The sequence below is a fragment of the Rhipicephalus sanguineus genome, chromosome 3, assembly GCF_013339695.2.
Source record: "Rhipicephalus sanguineus isolate Rsan-2018 chromosome 3, BIME_Rsan_1.4, whole genome shotgun sequence".
Classification (NCBI taxonomy): Eukaryota; Metazoa; Arthropoda; class Arachnida; order Ixodida; family Ixodidae; genus Rhipicephalus; species Rhipicephalus sanguineus.
This window is the reverse complement of record NC_051178.1, coordinates 76,516,972-76,538,045: the sequence shown is the minus strand read 5'-3', so window position 1 is coordinate 76,538,045 and position 21,074 is coordinate 76,516,972. Positions and strand designations below refer to the sequence as shown.

The window sequence follows — 21,074 nt, the reverse complement described above, 5'->3', positions numbered from 1 at the left end:
CACATAAGACAATCGCCGCCATTAAGAAATGAATGAATAAACTAAAATACGTTTTCCGTGCAGTGCTTGCGTTTGAAACAGAGCGCTCACGCTGTGAGAGCGAGTTTCTTAACCACTAGGTTACGCATTCATGCTTGGAAAACATCAACATATGTGATCTACATCAATGCATTGTACCCGCGGTGCAAGAAACAAATGTAGCACGACACCACTCTCTATGAAGGCTTCGTTGAATTTCGTGGAATTGTAATAAAAGCAATCTGCAGCAGATGTAAATGTAGGGCTCCCTAGCGGGGGGCATTGAGGAGAGCTTCGCTGCGTAGCGATAGCTGGGGGTCCGAGGAATCCGGCGGCATCGGCGTTCAGTTTTCCTCGTTGTTTCTTAATTTATGTGACTGACGGGTGGGAGAAATGCGTGCGAGGACACGGATGGTGTACGTGAGTGACGATGCCGAAGACTTGCTGTGTATCGGGTTGTTGCTCAGGCTACAGAAGTACGAGCGGAAAGGTGCCGTTGTTTAGTTTGCCGAGGGACGGCGATGAGAGGGATTAATAGAAACGTGCAATACCGCGACAGGAAGCTGGCGGATTTACCTTCGATTCTGAACACGTTAGAGCGTGCGAGAAACATTTTGACGCCACCGACGTTATTCGAACGGACGACTTCATAGTGAATGGAAAAAATGTGTCTTTGCAGCGCGAGAAGGCATAGTTGCGGGCCGGCGCTGTTTCTTTCGCTGCTTGCTAGTTTTTTTTAGAATAACAGAGAGCTGAGATACTTGGTAAGTATTCGTTTCTAAAAAGACACGGCCTGCAAACACGGACACAAGAAAGAAATCACGACCACACCTACGCCGTTTGTGGTGGCGTTTGTGGTGTCGTGACTTCTTTCTAGTGTCCGTGTTTGCGCGCCCTGTCTTTTTAGAATAGTTTTTTTAGGTTCTTTCCAGATTATAAATGCTTTGCATTGTTTCCTTTTTTGTCGTTTTTAAAACAAAGCGTATTCGTTTTCAATTTTTATTGACTGAATGTAAACCAAGCTATTTTTTTTTAATTTTTATGTTATACTTCAGCGTTTTCCTTGTTTTTTTTTGCATTAGCTTGCTCCCTCCATGTACTGGCCGTGCAGACAGTTTCCTACGCTAGAAAACTGTCGCTGGTAGCTTTCTGTTTTCCTAGCTATTTTTCCAATAGAAGTTTTTCTATCTTTCTCTTTCAATCGTAGCATTCTCGCTTTGTTTGCTGTAAGTTAGTGGCTCGACAGTGTGATGTTCTCAAACATGTGCATTGAAATAAGCACTTATAGTGAAGTATGGACGCAAAGGGCGTTCGTGTTTCCTCACTATTGACACGCTTTTGGTTATTTTGCCCCGTGTTACGTTTTCCGCGTTCTGAATAACTCGAAAGCGCAACAGCTCGCGAACACATGTGCTTATTTTCTCTAGCTTAGCGAAACGTGGTTTCGTTTCAGTTAATCAAGTCTCCCCTGTGCAGTCTTCGTTAAGGAAATCATTGCATCACGCGGTGCAGACGTAGTCCATCTAAGCAGTCACAGTAACGCACGTTGTGATTTGTGAAGGTGCCACGAGCGCGAAGATTGGAGATACCCGAGTGGCCTTGCGACTGCTGCACAATGTAAAGTGCGACACAGTTTCGCTCGCGCAATGTCCACGTAACATGAAATTGTCAAAGTTACTCGTAGAAAATGGACAAAACGTGGTTACAATCTGGAGTGAAGGCTAGGTTAGGTCCGTGTTCACGCAGGCACACGGACGTTATACCGTGCGAAAGCTTCGTCACTCCCGATCTCAAGTGTTGGCGAAGCTCTGTGAGGTAGGCTGCAGCGTAGTGAAGTTAGCTTTTAGAAACTGTAAACACAGGAATGTAAAGCCTTTCTTTTTTGTAATGCGGCCATGTTGAACTCCCGCGGCGTAGACGGTCTGATTGTAAATAGCGCGATCGGCGCGGGCTCAACTCTCGCTACGAGACTTCAGATTGCGAGTTGGGGGGTTTGTAAGGCTTGTGTAGTGTCACAAGTCTAGGTAAATATCCCGTGACTGAATACTCTCGTGCTCCACTGCCTGAGGTAAGGAACTTCGCTGGAACAACATATAAAGCTAATATTGCTGCGTCGGCACGGCTGTATCCATCGCAGCCTGTATATTAAAAACAAAACGCCAAAGTAAGTTTTTTACACGCGTATGCGACTAACACATCGTATGTCAGGTGAAGGATGAGTGATAGTTGAAAGATTGCGGTTTGGTGCAGGTTAAACGATTGCCTCAAATCGACACAGCATTCAGCCGAGCGCAGCGCGCGCGCACGAATGCCCCCGCGCTGACCGCGGCGACCCTAGCGGCCGCCTCTGCCGCTGTATGAAACTGCGGGCGGAGTTTCGGGACCAGAAAAGCATTGACGGACTCTGGTTACATTGACGAGGACCGTTGTCCTCGTCGATAGCATACAGGGGGAACATTGGCGACGCCATTTCGTCATCTAAAGCGGCGCACATTGCCTAAGAGTAAATAAAAATATCGCCAGGCCTGCGCCGAACACGCAGCCCAGTCACAGCGAAAACTGGGGGGAGAGAGAGAGAGACGGAACTTTTTTATTTGTACAATTACAAGCAATCTTCCTCGCAAGGAGGAGCTCTTAGTTCAAGGCCCGATTGGCTCGCGCCACTTCACGTGCCCGCTGTGTCAGCCGACGCTGCTCCTGCGGCTCTGAACTGGTCAGCGCAGTCTCTCCGGAGTAATGTGAGGGTGAAGGAATAGGGCGGTAGCCTCGTAGGTGTGGACATTCCCAGGTTCAGTGATACACTGACGGGCTTCGCTCCACAGTAGGGCCAGTATGAGGGATATTATGCGGGGTGGAAGAGCAGAGCCATGCCGGTGCTTGAAACGCTTGCCCGACTTGACACCCTGTATAGGGTTTTTTTGCGAAAGAGTTTCAAGCACCGGCCTGGCTCTACCACAGAGCAGAGCCACGCCGGTGCTTGAAACTCCTTCTGGAAAGCGGTAATAAAGAAAAAAAAACCGGAGTGGCTCTGTGGTCGAAAACTCGACTGTCACGCACAGGGCCCGGGTTCAAATCCCATCCGATCCTGAATATTATTTTCTTATTTTATTTTTTTCTTATTTCGCGCGGTAGTGGTTACGGACACCGGCGGCGGCGGATCCACGGTGCCAAAATTGGCTCTTGAGATGTCATAACAGCTTTCGCTGTAATAAAATTTGTCCTCACAACCCCCACCACCGCGATTTGTACCGATGATTTACCGTTGAACTCTTCCTTTATTTACGATATTTATTACAACAATCAAAAAGTACATGTGATAAGTGGAATGCACGAATATAATCTGGAAGAAAACAAAATGCACGGGATAACCTTGACTTCTATGTGAATTTGTCCGTGAAAAGGCGAGCTGTCATAATCCAGACAGAAGAAGAATGCGACACATGCGCAGGAGTAGTTGTGACAATAACTGGGCGACATGTCCGCATTTATTTGTCACATTGTAAGCACGCTGCATGGTCAGTTATTATAACATGGGCCTCTCTGTAGAATGTGAATTTTTCCGCAGCTGATAGGTGACATGCAGTTATTAAATTAGTTTCCGTGATTTCTTTTGAACTTTCCAGTCATTTTCATTTTGTTTAGGGCACACTCCTTGGAAATTTTGGAGGGGCGCTGAACAACAGAATAACATCGTCTCTTCTTGCGATCATATCAATACTGTGTGAAAGGTAGTAGACGTATGAAATAACGCGCACGCGCAATGACTAGATGCCAGCATGCATATATTTGAGCGCACGTTCGAGAACCCCAGGTGGCGACATTTCCGGAGTCCTCCACTACGGCGTCTCTCATAATCATACCGTGGCTTTGGGACGTAAAACTCCAACAGTTATTAACAACGCGCAGCGTGTCTTTTGTCGCTTTCATTTTCTGGGTGTGTTTTTTTGTACCTTTTCACTTTGTTTTGCTGGAGGTTTTCACACAAGGGCATGATGACACTAAACTAATAATCAAACAGCGTTATCCTGTTGTATAAGACATGGACTTTTCACGGATACGGTACGGTACGAAGAACTTTATTTGAGGATCCGGAGAAGTGCCACCCCTTAGGGTGACACCGCGGGCCGCTCCCACATGGATAAGTTAAAAATAACATCAGCGCTCTTCCGTGCGTATTGTTTCCTTCCTAAATATTCCAGCGCTGTACGCACCAGACTTAGAAAGAACCAAGTTGCCCAAGTCATGCTGTTGTTGCGCATACTACATGACAGCAAACATAGCCACAACAACGTCTAAAAATGCGAAACCAAACAGCTCGCAGTACAAATAAAAAAGCAAAAATGTTCAATGAAAGGGTGGAAAACTAGTATTTTTTTATCATCAAAGACCTCTGAATTATTTTAATGTTGCAGCTGAATTAATCGAATTAATGGTGTCTTCTAAGGTACAATTGGCTCTACGTTCCCAGTAACCCGCCAGTTTTCCTAAATGATGCGAGTAAATGCTGGTCGTGGTACTCCATACGATTTACCTAAACTGATTTCATATTTTAATTTCAATATGTCTGTTTCGTTTGTTAGAATTGTGGTCACTTCAGTAATACCTCTTGGTTCATAGTATATTCTCCCATGTAGTTGCATGCCATTGGATGTAGCTATAGTCTAAACCACTGCAACCATAGCCATTATTATAGTCACATTTCCGGAAGAATACGGCTGTCACGGTGAATGAGTTTGGAGTTAACGGAACAACTAAGGTTTCATCAGCAATTATTTTCCTTTTATTGTTTATTTAGGATCAGGTAACATCAGACCTGTTGAAAGGCGTTGGAGACATTATGTTAGAGAAACTGGACACCCTGTATACGAAGTGTCTCTCGACAGGGAGGATACCAGAATCTTGGAAGAATGCCAACATCATCTTGATCCATAAGAAAGGGGACGTCAAGGACCTGAAAAATTACAGGCCCATCAGCTTACTGTCTGTTGTCTACAAGCTATTCACAAAAGTAATTGCTAACATAATTAATACGACATTAGAGTTTAATCAACCAAGGGACCAGGCTAGGATTTCGTACAGGCTTCTCAACAACAGACCATATTCATACTATCAATCAGGTGATAGAGAAATGCGCGGAATACAACCAACCCCTATACATAGCCTTCATAGATTACGAGAAGGCATTTGATTTGGTGGAGACATCAGCAGTCATGCAAGCACTGCGGAATCAGGGCATCGACGAAGCCTATATAAACATAATGGAAGAAATCTACAGCGCATCCACAGCCACTAAGTCCTTCATAAAGAAAGCGACAGAATCCCAATAAAGAAGGGCGTACGACAGGGAGACACGATCTCTCCAATGCTATTCACCGCGTGTTTACAGGAGGTTTTCAGGGCCCTAGATTGGGAAGAATTAGGGATAAGAGTTAATGGAGAGTATCTCAGTAACCTGCGATTCGCTGATGACATTGCATTGATGAGTAACGAGGGAGACGAATTACAGCTCATGATTACTGAACTGGATACGGAAAGTAGAAGAGTAGGTCTAAAAATTAATATGCATAAAACTAAAGTAATGTGGAACAATCTTGGCAGAGAACAGCGCTTCGCGATAGGTGGCGAGACGCTGGAAGTTGTAAAGGAGTACGTCTACTTAGGACAGGTAGTAACCGCGGAGCCGAGCCATGACAGTGAAATAACTAGAAGAATAAGGATGGGATTGGGCTCATTCGGCAAGCATTATCAAATCATGAATGGTAATCTGCCACTATCCCTCAAGAGGAAGGTATATAACAGCTGCATCTTACCGGTACTTACCTACGGAGCAGAAACCTAGAGACTTACAAAGAGGGTTCAACTTAAATTGAGGACGACGCAGCGAGCGATGGAAAGGAAAATGATAGGTGTAACCTTAAGAGACAGGAAGAGAGCAGAGTGGGTCAGGGAACAAACGGGGGTTAAGGATATCATAGTTGAAATTAAGAAGAAGAAATGTATATGGGCCGGCCACGTAGCACGTCGGCAGGATAACCGGTGGTCATTAAGGGTAACTGACTGGATTCCAAGAGAGGGCAAACGCGTGAGGGGAAGACAGAAAATTAGGTGGGTAGATGAGATTAAGAAGTTTGTAGGTATAACGTGGCAACAGAAAGCACAGGACCGGGTTGACTGGCGGAACATGGGAGAGGCCTTTGCCCTGCAGTGGGCGTAGACAGGCTGATGATGATGATATTGTTTATTTTCGAGACACCAAGCTTATCGCCAATAAAAAAAAGTCGACACAATTCGATGAGTACGATACGGCGAAGGTTTGCAGACTCCCCAACGTCACTTCGACACAACACGGCGGGTTTTTTTTTTCATTTTTTATGACACCTTACGTTATTATAAAAAACTACGACATCCGACGGAATTGCAGTGAGGAAGCGGATTGCCCATAGGATGTATCCCAGTTGCCTTACCGGTAGAGGCTGCGCTCTGAGCGTTGTGCGGGCCGATAGCACTCTTTATTTATCTCGTTCCTCTTGGTGTTCCGCGCTGTGGTTGCCGCCGCCGTCTAAGTTGAAAATAAAACGCTCGGAATGTCCGCGAAAAGAACGCTGTCTTCGAGAGTCCTGGTTTCTGTATTGCCTATGAGTGTCCTTAGCTTCCTAACTAGGCTCCTCTTTAATTGGTTGAATATGTACTATACATAAGGTGAAGGGGTAACGTTAGTGACAAAACCGTGGAGAGATCGGCCGGGTTCACAGGCTTCTAGACTGCTAGTTTGCGTTGTGAAGGGGTTACGTTCGACGGCAGCGAGATCGTAGAAAGGGAACGGCAGTGAGTGTGATCAAATTATCACGGTAGCTGCTGTCGAATGCAATATATATGTGAAATACAAGCACGCACGTTGTAGCACATATGAGTTCCGCAGGAATGTTCAGAGCGACGCCAGTGGTGTTGGCAGACGGTCGTACATTATCCTGTTTTCAGATTTCGTGATTTCGGCTTTTCTGTGTACAATATTTAGTATTTGTGCCTTGTGGACAGGATATGAGAGATAGAGCGAGAGGGGTGAAGGCAAGGCAGGGAGGTTGTACCCGATTTGCTACCCTACACGGGGGCAGGGGAGAAAAGAATATAGGAGGAAAGAGAGAACAAGTAATACGCGCACACACGTATCAGTGTTCACCGCGCACACTTAGACAGTGACAGCCGAGAAATGTTGGAGAGCCGTTCCTCTGCGGTTGTCTTAAAGTAGACTGGAATCCGTGATGTTAAAAAAGGCTTGCAAGGGCTGGTTCCAAGCAATCCAGAACTTGCAGTGCGCATTGAGCTGATGGAGTTGTCATCTCGTTGAGGAGAGTGCGCATCGTGGTCATGAGAGACCTCAACACAGCGAGGACTTGTCGCTTTTCGTCGTGGAAATCATCCGTGGCCGATGATGTACATTACGGGACATTCTGCATCGGCTCTTTATGAGGGCGCAGTGGTGGTACTGATGGCCACGCGGCATCCGCCGCCGCTTTCAAAGCCTCTGCATATTTTCGGCTCTCCGACTGTAATGCTTGGGGCGGTGATGGTGGCGGCAGGGGTGGTAGATGTCGCTTCCAATTTTGGATTGTGCTTAGATGTCATGAGGTTGACGAAAGAGCGTGCATAAATTATAGCAGCAATATGTATTTTTCTTCATTTCTTTTCTCGTTCTGATCTTCTATGTGTCTCCATTTTCTGCCCTCTGTTAGTCATCGAAGCTTATTTTTAGTAGGCTAGTCGATTCATGGAGAAGCTAGTTTGCAGTAGCCTCGCAAACATTTAATAAACAAGAACTAATAAATCAAGAACAAAAAAGAAGAATCGAATGGTTTGAGGCAATGTAGCGTACCATGGCCCTGCCCATGTTTTCGAGCTCATCACATGCCTCATTTTTCCCGAGCAACTTATCCGTCTGTGTGCTGTGATGAAAAATAAAGCTGGAATATTCCACACGACAAATATTATTCCGCATAACTTTATGTTGGTGCAGGACATGCGGCATTTCAGCGGCTGAAGCACAGCTCGGCGTGTAGGCAGCAGCAAATAAGTAGTAAGCGTCTATTTATTTTCACACAAATCTTTCTCGTACACGGTATGCTTTTCTGGTCCACATAACAAGTGAACACGAAGAAACAGAGCGACCTGACTTTCTCGACTTCACCTGCTTTCGCCCAGAGTTCGCAGGCTGAAAAAGAAATGGAAAGGAGCTGTAAAACGAGTATCAAGCGCTTTGCAAAACTCTATTCAGTCTTAGCAGTCAGCTATTGTGCACTTTGGTTTGCTTATACTCCAGCTGCGTCAATACCTACCGTCTCCACGGTGCGGTAGCCTCAGGATGTCGCAGTTATCGTATTCGGAAAAAGCCACCACGTACTCCAGGACAAAATCTTTTTCTGGAAGAAAAGAGCGAAGGCAGAAGGTGATTAGAGGCGCCCACCAGTAGCTCGGTACGAAAAATGTCACCTTGCTTTTTAACCCAGGCTAAGGTAATTCGCTCGTTATTAGTCGTTCTTGAGGCAACTTTCCTCAGGAACCACGGAACAATATGAAAAAAAACTCGGAATGCTGTAGCGTCGCAGGCTGACAAAGAGATTCTTTAACAATGCACAAGCTAATAAATACACTTAGAACCCAATGTTACTTAATCCGGCCATCGCAATGCATGTAGTCATTATGCATATGAAAATGAAGAAATCATCTACGGCTCGCGTACCCAGTGTAACATGGCGGATACATATAGCAAAGATCTGCTCATCAAGCACAAGCGAAGCTTGCAACAATATTTACTGCTTTCTGTATTAAATTGCTATGTCAATGTGCCAAAATAACATTCTTTGTTCTTTTTTTATTTTGTAGAGTGCGCAGATGGTGGCTCCTCTGCTGACGCACGCTTAAACTCTACGCTCGCCTGTTGGGGGCTTTTACCATGTACCATTTTGCTGTCGAAACATTTGCCCGTTAGATAAGTCGATTGAAGGCTATAAAAATTAGGCCATAATCCTTTTTGTATGTGTGTCATAAGCCCTTTCTTTCCGCTATTCTGCAGAAGCTTGCAAAAAAGGTAGGAAAAAGCACATGCCCCAAACTTATCCCTGCATATATATTTTTGGAGTACTATCTTAGCAGATGTGTTATCGGGCTGCTAAGCGCGAGGACGCGGGTTCGATTCGCGGCTATCGGCGGCGGCATTTCTACGGAGTCGAAATCAGGAACACTCGGGTACCTATATTTGATACGTTTAAGAACCCCCGGTTATCGAAATTAATCCGGGGTTCTCGACTATGGCATGTCTCATATGTATGTCGCGGTTTTAGCACGCGAGAACCCAACAATAATTATTGTCACCGGGAATGCAAACAGCGGCTTACATGTGAGTGCGACTAACCTAATGACGATGAAGATTCGATCACGTTTGCAGTGGCATAGCCTTCCGAAGCAAGTGCCCATGCGTACACAGTTCGGTTTTTTCTGAAAAAAAAAGTTAAGAACAGTATCAGGCAACACTTGGTGAGGCTTGTATTATTTCTTCCTTCAAAATGAAGCCGCTATAATGCGAACGGCAATGAAATGCAGGATGGTTGTAAAAATGGTCATTGTAAACCTTCTTTTTACTGACATTGTTCAACGTATAACATATCATCAAAATAAGTGCGATGGATCGTGCTGTAAATATTGGTGATTTAACGGAACTTAGTACTTACTGTAGGGATCACGAGAAAGAACACAAACAAATGTAGAGTGCTTTTTTTTACTTGTATTCAGTGCCTTGTCTGTAGTAGCTCAGAAGCGCAACCGCGTAGCGGCTTAGTCTCGGGCCGGATTATTACGAACATTCGATCATTGGGCTGCTTTAAATATTTAGCGGCATTTCTTAGCCATGACCCATCTGAGTATTCAATACTTATTGATCACAGTATGACACATCGGATGTGCTCATTAGTCATAGGGCTGCGTCGCTCAACATGACGTTGTGGGCTAGACTGCGGCCGCGAAGACAATATTTGGTTGAGAGTGCAATGCATGAACGGTCGTGTTGCACGCTTCTCATACATCTAGAAAGAAGATTCACTTGAAAAGCATAGCTCATCCTAGGCTCATAAGTTAGTGTTTCAGAAGTTCATTGGTGTATTTTTTGCGATCGTAGGTCATTTGTTATACGGGATGCGAAGACGGCAGTAGTAGTTGTAGTAGTAGAAACTTCATTTTACTTTGGGCTATTAGGGCCAGTGTGGGCTGGTTCCATAGTCCAGGACTCCACTGGCCTGTGTGGACGCTACGCTTGGTCGAGCAGAGCAACTTGGCTCTCCCGATTCCGGAAGCCAGACCTCCCACTGCCTCTCAAATGGGTTGTTCCGAATTTCCAGTGGCCTTAGTCTACATATCCACATTATATGGGTGGCACATGGCTGCTCCCAATACCACGGTTAATATACCAAGTCCCGATAGACACTTGCGACAAGGGAGGAACTTTACGGTAAGAAATGCTGTACTCACACAGAGCCATCCCTTGGATTCGTGTATCCAAATATGTTTGTTGTGTAGTTTTCCTTATTGTTTACAGAAATGAGATCATTAAAAATGCACTTGCTTCCCTTTCCGTAAAATGGCTCTTCCGCATAGGATCTCATATAAAGGTAGTACCTTCCTGGCGCTGTTAGTGCCTGCAAAGAGTAATAATGCCATGAAGACGCCCTGTCGAACGCGGCGAGAAGTGCACCTGTAGCGGCGCTACACAACATTGGTCTGATTATAGAAACACACAGTTGGAACTGCATACCTGGCAAAAAAGTATGTCAGTTAAATTTTGCTGATTCTACAACAAAATCAGGACATGCGACAGAAACTCTGCACGAATGAAGTTACACAAGGTAAGCGAATAGGATGAGCATGTCCAGAAGAATAGCCCTATATAATTCATCAGTAAAAACAACGAATAAAATATAAGAAACGCCGCGTGAACAGGTAATGATGCAGATAAAATGACGCTTTTCAAGAAAAAAGAATTAGGGCTTTCTAAACAAACTGACGAGAGTTCAATACTGCATAATGTTATAGTCGGTGGTCGCGCACAGTACAGCAACCAGCGATTCCTCAGGGAGAAGCAGAGGTCTGGAGCCGGAACTGATAAGAAGAACGTTTACTTACGTGACTATATGGTAGCGTGTGTCGGAGCGATCTACGTTGCTTCAGTCTGCATGAATGCAATATTTGCTGTATTTGAAATAGCGAAAGCTTCTTTCACACTTTCGAAAGGCGTTGGATGGACGGTGGAACTTTGCCGAAATGTTTTAAATGCGTGGCACATCTTTGGCTACATCGTACTCCCTTTCGTTTTGCCGACTATCTTGGCCAACGCGAACAATTTTGCCAAGACGCGCTCACGTAAACAAAATTTAGAATTCCTCCAACGTGAATAATTGAACACAGCATTTCAAAGTGCTGGGCGAGTGTGTCTCTCCGGCGCCGTACACCTAAAGTTTAGCACAAAAGCACTGAAACGGATCGGAAGGCCCCTTTCTCTTCAAGGAACCATATGAAGCCACTAGGTATCGAAGCCTAGGAAAGCTCTCAGACCTGTGCCGCTCTCAGACTAGGCTCTCAGACCTGTGCCGCGTCGTGGCAGCATATTGAGATGGTTGCCAGCACAATATCCAACCAATGTGCTTTGCCAGTAGCCATTAATGCTTACATCTGCTCTCGATAATGCTTACATCTGTTCTCGATTACGCGAGAGCCAGTCATTTTTTTTTCCTTGCGGCGGCTCCACGCCATATTTGGTTCCCCAGTTTTGTAAGTGGAAGTTATTAATTCTCGACTTTCAATTCAGCACACAAAAAAAGTCAATGTCACATATACGCCTTCAATAAGCCTCAAAATTTCATTTGCGGACTTCCTACTCTTATAAAATTTGCATCCTTCAAAAGTATTTTGCTTACCTTCCAGGCATCTTGATAGGGCGATAAATATCGTTTGCGCTCGACTAGCTCCGTTCCGCACAGGGAAAATACGGCCACTGTGCACAGAGCCTGTAGTGCAAAGTCTATCACGGTTCTTGGTAAAGATGTCATATTAGGCAGACGCCAGCCTAGAAAGAATATCTGAAAAAAAGTTACATAAAAGGCGTACACGCTAAGGGACATATAAAGTGAAGCTTATCTTTCACGTGCGTGCGTCCGTACACGCCTTGGGCAGATTTTTTGCGTTCAGTTTTTTTTTTTTTTACTAACCGCGAGATGCGAAAGCTTCACGCGCAGTATACAAAAGATAAAACAAGCTCACTAGTAGAATTCTTAAAATATTTCACCTTTTTTCAGCGAACGCAATTCAGTCAATCTTTCTTCGTAGCCTCAATTACACCAAATATGTTTTTAGAACCGTAAACCGACAAAAAACATCATTATCTTCTTCAACTTCCGATATTCTTTAGGCTGCGATTGGGTCAACACAAAAGGTGGTAATAAAACCCATAAAATAAACGCAGTTCAGAGAATAGTGGCTCAGAGCGCTGATACTCTCTCCGCAATAGTCATTTTTCACAATTCAGAAATAAGTACATAGTAAGGCTATACAATTCACTTGCAGTTGTGTAAAAGTGAATGCACATAGACAAAACACGGGAAGACAGAAATCAAATCCATGGGCCAAGAATGTTACCTGCTATATTGCTCCACGCACAAGGCTTCCATGTTTGGAATGCGCTTGTGGAAAGATGTCAAAATAAATTAGAACTTTCTGTTCCTTCACACTTCAAGGTAAACGGTACCATGGTACCCTGCAATGCATGTAAGCCCCAGCTAAGAATTGTCTGTGGTCTTCTGCTATTCCAAAAAAGCTATATTTAATTCTGCATTGATAACAATAGGTTTTAAGGCCAAGATGCTGGCTGATATCCGATAGCGGAGCTTGATTTTTCTCATCGAGCGCAGGCACTTGTAGCTTTCTTTTTTACAGCGAAAGCTGTTATGACATCATTTCACCAGCGGTTTTTGGTGCCGTAGTTGTCCGCCGCCGCCGCCGCCGGTGTCCGTAACCAGTATCGCTCGAAATAAGAAAAAAACGAAATAAGAAAAAAATTCCACGATGGAACGAGGTTCGAACCTGGGTCCTCTGCGTGGGAGCCCAGTATTCAACCTCTGAGCCATGCCGGTGCTTGAAACTGCTTTGCAAAAAGGTACTATACAGGCTTCATGTCGGGAAGGAACCACATTAGCATATGCAATATAGCGTTGTAGGAGAGCAAAATAACCACCAAGCGTCGCACAACGCGAATTCTGTAACCAGGTGTCACACAATGCGAATTGCGCAACGAATAGGTTGTTGAATGCTTCCAACCCATTACAAAGGGCTCTGCCATAATTCTTCATCGTCATCAAGAACAGCATCAACAAAGTGCGCATAATGCCTTATATGCGTTTAGCAGGTACCAACGCTCTCCGTAGAATGACGAAAAATGGCACAGTGCTTGCTGCCCTACTTCTCAAAAATTACAATGATTTATAGCGTAGTGGGTTCTTCGCAAGTGCACTTGTATTGGTTGCCAAGGATAAGGAGGGCTTCCTTATCCTTGGCAACCAATAAGCCATAAGCGCATGATCCACTTCCTCGGGGTCTCAATAAAATTACAATGATTTATAGCGTAGTGGGTTCCTTGCAAGTGCACTTGTATTGGTTGCTAAGGAAGTGCCCATAAGCGCATGATCCATTTCCTCGGGGTCTCAGTAAAGTTCTTCCCCTCCCCCCCCCCGTATCTCTCCCACGTCAACGTATGTTATACAGCATGACGGGAGAGGGAAATGGCGACCGGGCATCACCCAATGCAAAAACATAACTGGTGGGCCATTTAGAGATTCCAACCCATTACAGAGGGCTGAGCCATAATTCTTCATCGTCATCAGTCGTCGCGTCAACAAAGTGCACATAATGCCTTACAGACGTGTAGCTGGTGCCTCGCTTCTCCGAACAATCACGAATAATGGCTTAGTAGGTGATTCCCAACTTCATAAAAATTGTGATTTATGGCGTAGTGGGTACCTTTCTAGTGTACTTGTTTTGTAGCCCCAAGAGAGGTTGACGGGCTGTAGAAACGCCGCTCTTCCAGCTTTCGCTGTGACTGTGCTGCGGTTTCAGCGCAGGCCTGGTGTTTGTTTTTTCTTCCCTGTTCAACATTCCGTTATTTGCCAAGATGGCTACGAATCTGCACTGTAGACAAGACAGCACATCGAGGCCAAAGCTCCAGAATGACGTAATTGACAACAGCGCTGAGTAATAATTAAGAAAAAGCTTGCTGCACGTCGGATAGCACTTGCTTCTCGGCTGCATAGTCCAGGTGCGACATGGACAATTTAATCTGATGAGCCTCCGTGACCAAACGTACGTTGGGCGTCCGCCTCCAGATGAAGTGAAACCGTGTGTGTTTACTCCCTTTTCCTTCTCGCCTTTGCATGTTTCCTTCCACAGACCAACCAAGCGGACGTGAGTCTACAACGTACGCGGACTCCGCAGATTCAGCACGCCAGAACATCCGGCGAGAGCTCGCTCGCAACCACCCTGATGCGCGCGTAGCCTCCGGCTGCCCCCCGCGTTATCTACCGGAGGGAATGCTAAACCGAAAGGAGCGCTCCCTTCTGCTCGCACTGCGGACCGGCTCTGTCTGGCCTGTCGAGCGCCGGCACCGCCTTCGCGGTGCTCCCTCACCCCTATGCGGCGACTGCGGTGAGGAAGAAACACTCCAGCATCTCCTCATCTCCTGTACCGCTCTGGCTCCGCAACGGGAGCACCTCGCGCGCGCCTTCAGGAGGCAAGGGTTACCCTGCGCGACCATGAACGATGTGCTGCACCCGGCCGGAGCCATGGACCGTGTTCGCGGTGCCTTACGCGCGGTGCTCGAGTACATTGATGCCGCGCAACTCGCAGACTGCCTCTAGGCCGTGCTTAGCGCCTGACCAGCAACGACGACGACGGATGTCCCCGCTTCCTCTGCCCCCAGCCCTCTACCTGTTGTGACCTTCCCTTTCCTCCCACCATCTTCTCCTCCTTCCCTTTTACCCCCCTTCCCCTAAAGGGACGCGGTTGTGGTGTCCTCGACTGAGAGACAGTTACTGTGTCACTCCCCCACCTTTCTATTTTCCTTTTTGCATCAAGAACCTCTTCTCTCCCGCCTATCGCTGATTTGGTGTTTTTACCTTTTTTGTGTGCGACTATACTTTGAACCTTCAACAAAGAGAAGTCTATGTTATAAATAACGAAGCTACTCTCTAAGGAAAGGGGGTGTGAGAAAGGAGCAACTGGCTGCGTTCCTACTACGGAGCAGCGACTTTCTCCTTTGCCGACGCTTTACTCGTCGCGCCCTCTTGCCACAAGCGCCCATCGGAGAAACTTCTCCTCAACCACGTGGCCTTGCGCGCGCGCGCATGCGCCCGCCGAGTTTCGTCGTGATTCCGTGCTGCAGAGCATGCTGCGGAGAGCGGCTGCCCTTTCGCGCTCACTCTGCAGCCTCAGACTATCCAGCACTACCCAACCTCGGCCAGTCGCGTGCGATTACTTGCACCTAGGATTGATTGCGAGTAATACACGAGTTACGTTCATCGTTTTTGTTCCATGTGTTGAGCAACGTCTGTGGCGCCTGTTTTCTGTCCCTGTTTTTTTTTATCGCTCGGCATGTGCGCGCTGCTCCGCAAACTTATATTTCGTGTGTCTCATGTTGCTTGTATACGTTTTCGCACGGTCTGCTTTTGTCATAAATACAGTAAGTCCCGCTTCACAAAAAAGTCTTGTTTTAATGAACATCTTAGACTATACACCAATATTCTGATTTTTTTCGGCGTTAACATACTGGGCAAGCGCACGCGTTTTTAGTTTTGCACAGCACTTATTACACATATGAATAGAACAAGCATATAAAGACGCATGCAAGTTAATTTTTTCAAAATTTTAGCAAAGGTGATACCACTGCACAGTGCATGCGTGAAAGTATGATAATGTATAATTGCTGGAATTTTACGCGTCGAAACCACCATATGATTATGAGGCACGCCGTAGTACAGGACTACGGATTAATTTCGATCAACTAGGGGTTCTTTAACGTGCGCTTGAACATAAGCACATGGGTGTTCTTTGCATTTCGCCTCCATCGAAATGCGACCACCGTGGCCGCATTTTAACGTTAAACTTCATGATAATTGCACATATCTGAAAAATAACTGAATTACTACTGTCAATTGAGCCAAAATTCTCAATCACATGCGTTTGGGACTACGCATGCCATCACTGAGAATTAGGAAGGGCACGCGTGCAGTATGTATCTCTCGTTCTCAGGATTTTGCTTTGGCGTGCGAAACTCAACACAAAATGCGCTTCTAATGACAGCTGTGCACATTAGGTAATCACTAACACTCTCACTCACCTTTGTGAAAAGAGTATTACAAATCCAACGCAAGACTAACCACCGCCACAACGACAACTACACAGTTGTCGCACAATGACCGCAATTTCACACGCCAGGCGAATACCGTGACGTAACTGTAGCAGAGTAGTATGTAGGTACGGAGTACTAAAATATTGCAGAATACGTAGTGTGGGTAGCGTTATTTTCCATAATTCGCCCGGTGTAGCGCTAGTTTCTCTACTCAAGTAATCGAGCTGCCGCGACACCAAGAGGCACGGACATCGCTCTCGAAAGACCACCGTCCAGTGCGCGGCCATCTTGTCTTGTTTCTACACACGACCCGCGTTGTAATGTGCGTATACACAACTGAGACAGCCGTTACCGTATCAGAAGCATTGTCATTGAAGGGCTAGCAGTTGAACCAATGGATGGCTCATCGTCATACTTGTGGTCAACGCTTAAATAGAATGTGAACAGATGTTCACGCCAAACCACGCAAACAAGTCGACGCGATGAAGACGACAGAATCTGACCTTCATGCTGCGCCCTCCCACAGTAACTATAAAAATAAAGAAATCAGAGGGAAATTTTATCTGTGGCCGCTGTCGAAAGATAGCGCTACTTCAAATTGTCGTTCGAATGGTATGAACGGTTCTCGATGTGGTCGTTTCCACATTAACTTAATCAACTCTGTAACTATATTGTTCGTTATTATGCGGCTTTCGATTAACTGGTGCGCTTGGCTAAGCCATAGCTACAATTTAATAATATCTGCGTATATTGTGATGCAGCCATGAAATGGTAAAGAGTTAAAGAAGAATGACGCATCGCTTGTGCCACCACGGTCCGCCGTAATTCAGTGACTATATAAGGGCCTGCGCTTCATAGAGTAAACACGTCTGTACGTACGCGTCGGTAGTGAATTGTTCATTTTATAGGTTGTATACATATGAATGAACTGTGTAGTGAATTCAGTGAGTGTGTGTACTAGAGCTGTGCACGGGCCGTATTTCCGAGCCCGAGCCCGGCCCGGGCCCGTTGACTTTGTCGAAGGCCCGCCCGAACCCGACGGCAAAGGGCTGCGAGCCCGTCCGGCCCGGCCCGACCTACGAAAACACAATCGCGGGCCCGGCCCGGCTTTTTGAAGGTTCGCTGCGAAAACCAAACATCGTTTTCCGGTAATTTGGCATTTTATTGAGCATATCAAATATGATCAAACGACACACGACGAACAGTCTCTATTACACAGATTACAAATTACAAGTAGACGGCAGCATCCCGGCAACAATGTAGTTCGCTCGCCAAAGCCGTCACGTGTATGGGGTATGCCCATGCAAGCGTCAGCTTGCACGAAGGCGATCTACGTCGGGCCGCTCGTCGCTGTCGCGTGCATTTTCACTAATATGGGATTTGGCCTTAAATCTAACGCGAACAGTCGCGTGGCGCCGTCACTAGCTCAGGTGGTGTTACTTCTCTGTCTGTCGGAGTGCAAGAGAGGCAGTGCTTTACCTGCTCCCCTTTTGTTTAAAGTAGCGAATGAAAAGGAAAAGCGGTAAAGGGTGGTCGCGGAAAAAGCGCTGTGTGCGTGTTGGAAAACAATTCCCGCTCATTCTCTATATTTCGGGCTTGCGTCGGGCTTTGCGCCGGGTCCGAGCCCGGCCCGATAAAACTCCAAGTAGCCCGAGCCCGCCCCGGGCCCGAGGTGAAAATACGTCGCCCCGCCCGAGCCCGGCCCGCGGGCCGGGTCGGGCTCGGGCTTTCGGGCTACCCGGAGCCCGTGCACACCTCTACTAGCTACCACCTACTGCACGGCTGTGGCGCTCTCACAGCTCCACCTACTTATATGTTGTTGAGCATATATCTACGCTCTGCTATTGTTTTGCTGCTACAGATTGTACAGTACGATCCATTGTTAAAAAGACTGTCTACCGCTCGGAAAAATTTTTCTGATTGTGGTTAAAATGAGAAGATCGTTCGTCACATCGGCGGCAACGAGCATGCGTTTGCCCCATAAAAAAGGAATTATATTTTTAATTTGATGTTGAAAATCGTGAAAGAATGACCGCTAGCGTCACCCAAAGGTTATGTGGCTCAATCTACAGGTATGACAAGAAATCCTCGCAGGTAGACTCATTTTGCTTAAAAACAAACATGTATAACTTGGAATTGTATTTTAGGCACTTGAGGCACCTTTCGGTTGCGTCAGAGAGTAATCTTTTGCTTTCTTTTTTCTCACACATACAAAAAGCGCCCGGTGGTGCTGCTTGCGGCGCCGTCTTCGATTTCGTCTGCTTCAACTCATGCGCTGTGCCATGCGGCTCTCCGCGCTGGTCGTACTGTGTCGCTGTATTGTTGTTAGGATGTCTCACATGTGCTGCACTGTGAAGGCGCGCATTTATTGTCTCTTTTTGATGACTCGACTTAGCTTGGATTGCGGCAGCAGTGCTAAAATAAACGCATAGACTACGATTACAGCAAAACAAGTGTTCTGTAATCTTATAATAAGGCTTCATTTAACCGCTAGCGCACTGAAAACGACAGTTACATTCATTACAATAGTGTTCAGCGAAAATAAAGTAATCCTACAGAAATCACATGTGCTTTCGGTTTTAATTTTTACCGGCACTATAATCGTCATCGCGTCCACCAACCAGTGTTGCGGGCATGTTTCACGCCAATGGAAGAAGACCGAACGCAGAACGAAAAATTCTGTTTTAAAAACTTCTACCCACTTTCCAGAGAAACCGCTACAAGGTTGGACACTTCAGACGATACGCTTTCTATTGCGGTACAAAACAGAAAAGCGATGAAGGACGGTAAACAGTCCCTTTAAAGGGAACACTCTGATGAGCACCCTTCATTTCCCTGGCCGTTTAACAGCAAGTGGACAGGGAAACACTGTTCATGCACTGCACGAGTCTGTCAAAAAGAGGCAGAACTGTCAACCACCAGTAGTTATATGCAAATATAAGCCACTATGTTCTTGCATGAGAGCGTAATCCAAACAGGCCCTGCACGCAAGTGTTTTAACAGAGGACCTGTCTGTACATTTTGGAGGCACATGTTGGGGCCCATTGCCCCGTAAACGCGTGAATAACGTCGCTACACCGTGTGATGCTTCAAGAAATAAAGACAGCAAGCCTAGCGTATAGTCTCCGGGTGAGAGCTCCTTAGCAGTATCCGTCGGTTTTAAAGTGAACGCCGGTGTCGCTGGCCGAGTGAGAAGTACGAGTTCCGTCGTTCCGTTTCGCGAGGTTTTCATCACCACAGGTTTGTCTGCTTGTTTTTATTGTGATATGTTTCGATATTATGCTCAGTGGGACCATTGTTTCTGATTACCAGTGCCGCATACTCTTTATCAGTCGAGAAGCCATGCATTCGCTAGGCCTAACTGTATTGCTCGCTCCACTAGCCTGGTGTCAGCCATCTTGATTTTGACGGGGGAGGAACTTTTCTTCATTGCAAAAGAGAGGAAGGTTCCTCTATTTAAAGACAAACATCGGGGACATCGCCGTTTCTCCCTTAAAGGAGAGAGGGTCACTCATAAGATTGTAGTCTTGTTGAACCAGCCTTAAAGGCTGGTTCAACCAGCCTTACTGACACGAATGTTAAATATTTTCGTATCGTTGCTATAAATGCAAACACTGGCGCCGAGAACCCTAAAGAAGAGTATATCGGTGGTTCGAAAATGATCAACTATATGCTTATTACCGCCACCTTGAAAAACCACTTTTGGTTTCGATATCGGGTGCTTAGTTGCACAGTGACGTTCCAAAGCAGTCTCACGTGGCGGGGAGACAGCAACTAGTCGCGTACTAGCAGCAGCTGCACGTGGTGGACGTCAGTAGCGTCGGCAGAAATTTTGTACGGGAGGGTGGCGAGGGTTCAACCACCCCTAATGCAAACCCAGCGAACTGTGAATTGACTCGGCGTGACAATGTCCATATCTCGGGGGGGGGGGGGGGGGGGAAGAATTGCCTTGCCGATTTTGAGTGACAAAAACTTTAAAATCAATGTAAAATATTTTATACGCGTTGTCTGACTCCGATGTGTGGAGAATGTTAACGCGGCTTACCGAGGAAATGATTTCCCTTTTGCAATACCTCAGAATCGTGTCAGTACTGCTTTAATCATGCTTTAGTAAGATGTTCTAGCGGGCTGGTTGGTTCACAGCTTCTAAACGTTATTAAACTGCGCGAAGACACGAGTACACAGCTAGAAAACATATAGAACACCCTTAATCAAAACTACCTGGTTTTGGGGCGTAAAGTCTCAATATTTCTTACCTAATCCTGTCTCCCAAGTGAAAAACACGGGCTGTGCAATGTGCAAAACGACGGAGTTCACAAAAGGCACTAACTCCGTCACGCCGTTTGTTAAACGACTTTGTTCAATGCCCAAATCGGCAACAAAAAATTGGGGGACCCTTAAGCTTCGCCTTTAAGAGTTGAACGCGATAGCGAAATCCGGCCCCTAGTGCGCACTTCAACCACTAAGTGCATACTTATTAATGTGTATTGTTACACACACACACGCACGCACGCGTGCGAATTTTACAGGCTTTCGATCTAAAGCAAGAGTCGCATGGCCTCCAAGATATACGCCGCGCGCCGGCCCTCTCGGATGCCATGAAAACTCGAGACATATTTCT

General features: G+C 46.1%; 1 pseudogene; it reads right to left on the bottom strand.

Annotated features, from left to right (window-relative positions):
• Positions 1-8,097: 8,097 nt before the first annotated feature.
• Positions 8,098-20,742, bottom strand: LOC119384982 (uncharacterized; annotated as a pseudogene).
• Positions 20,743-21,074: the final 332 nt, after the last annotated feature.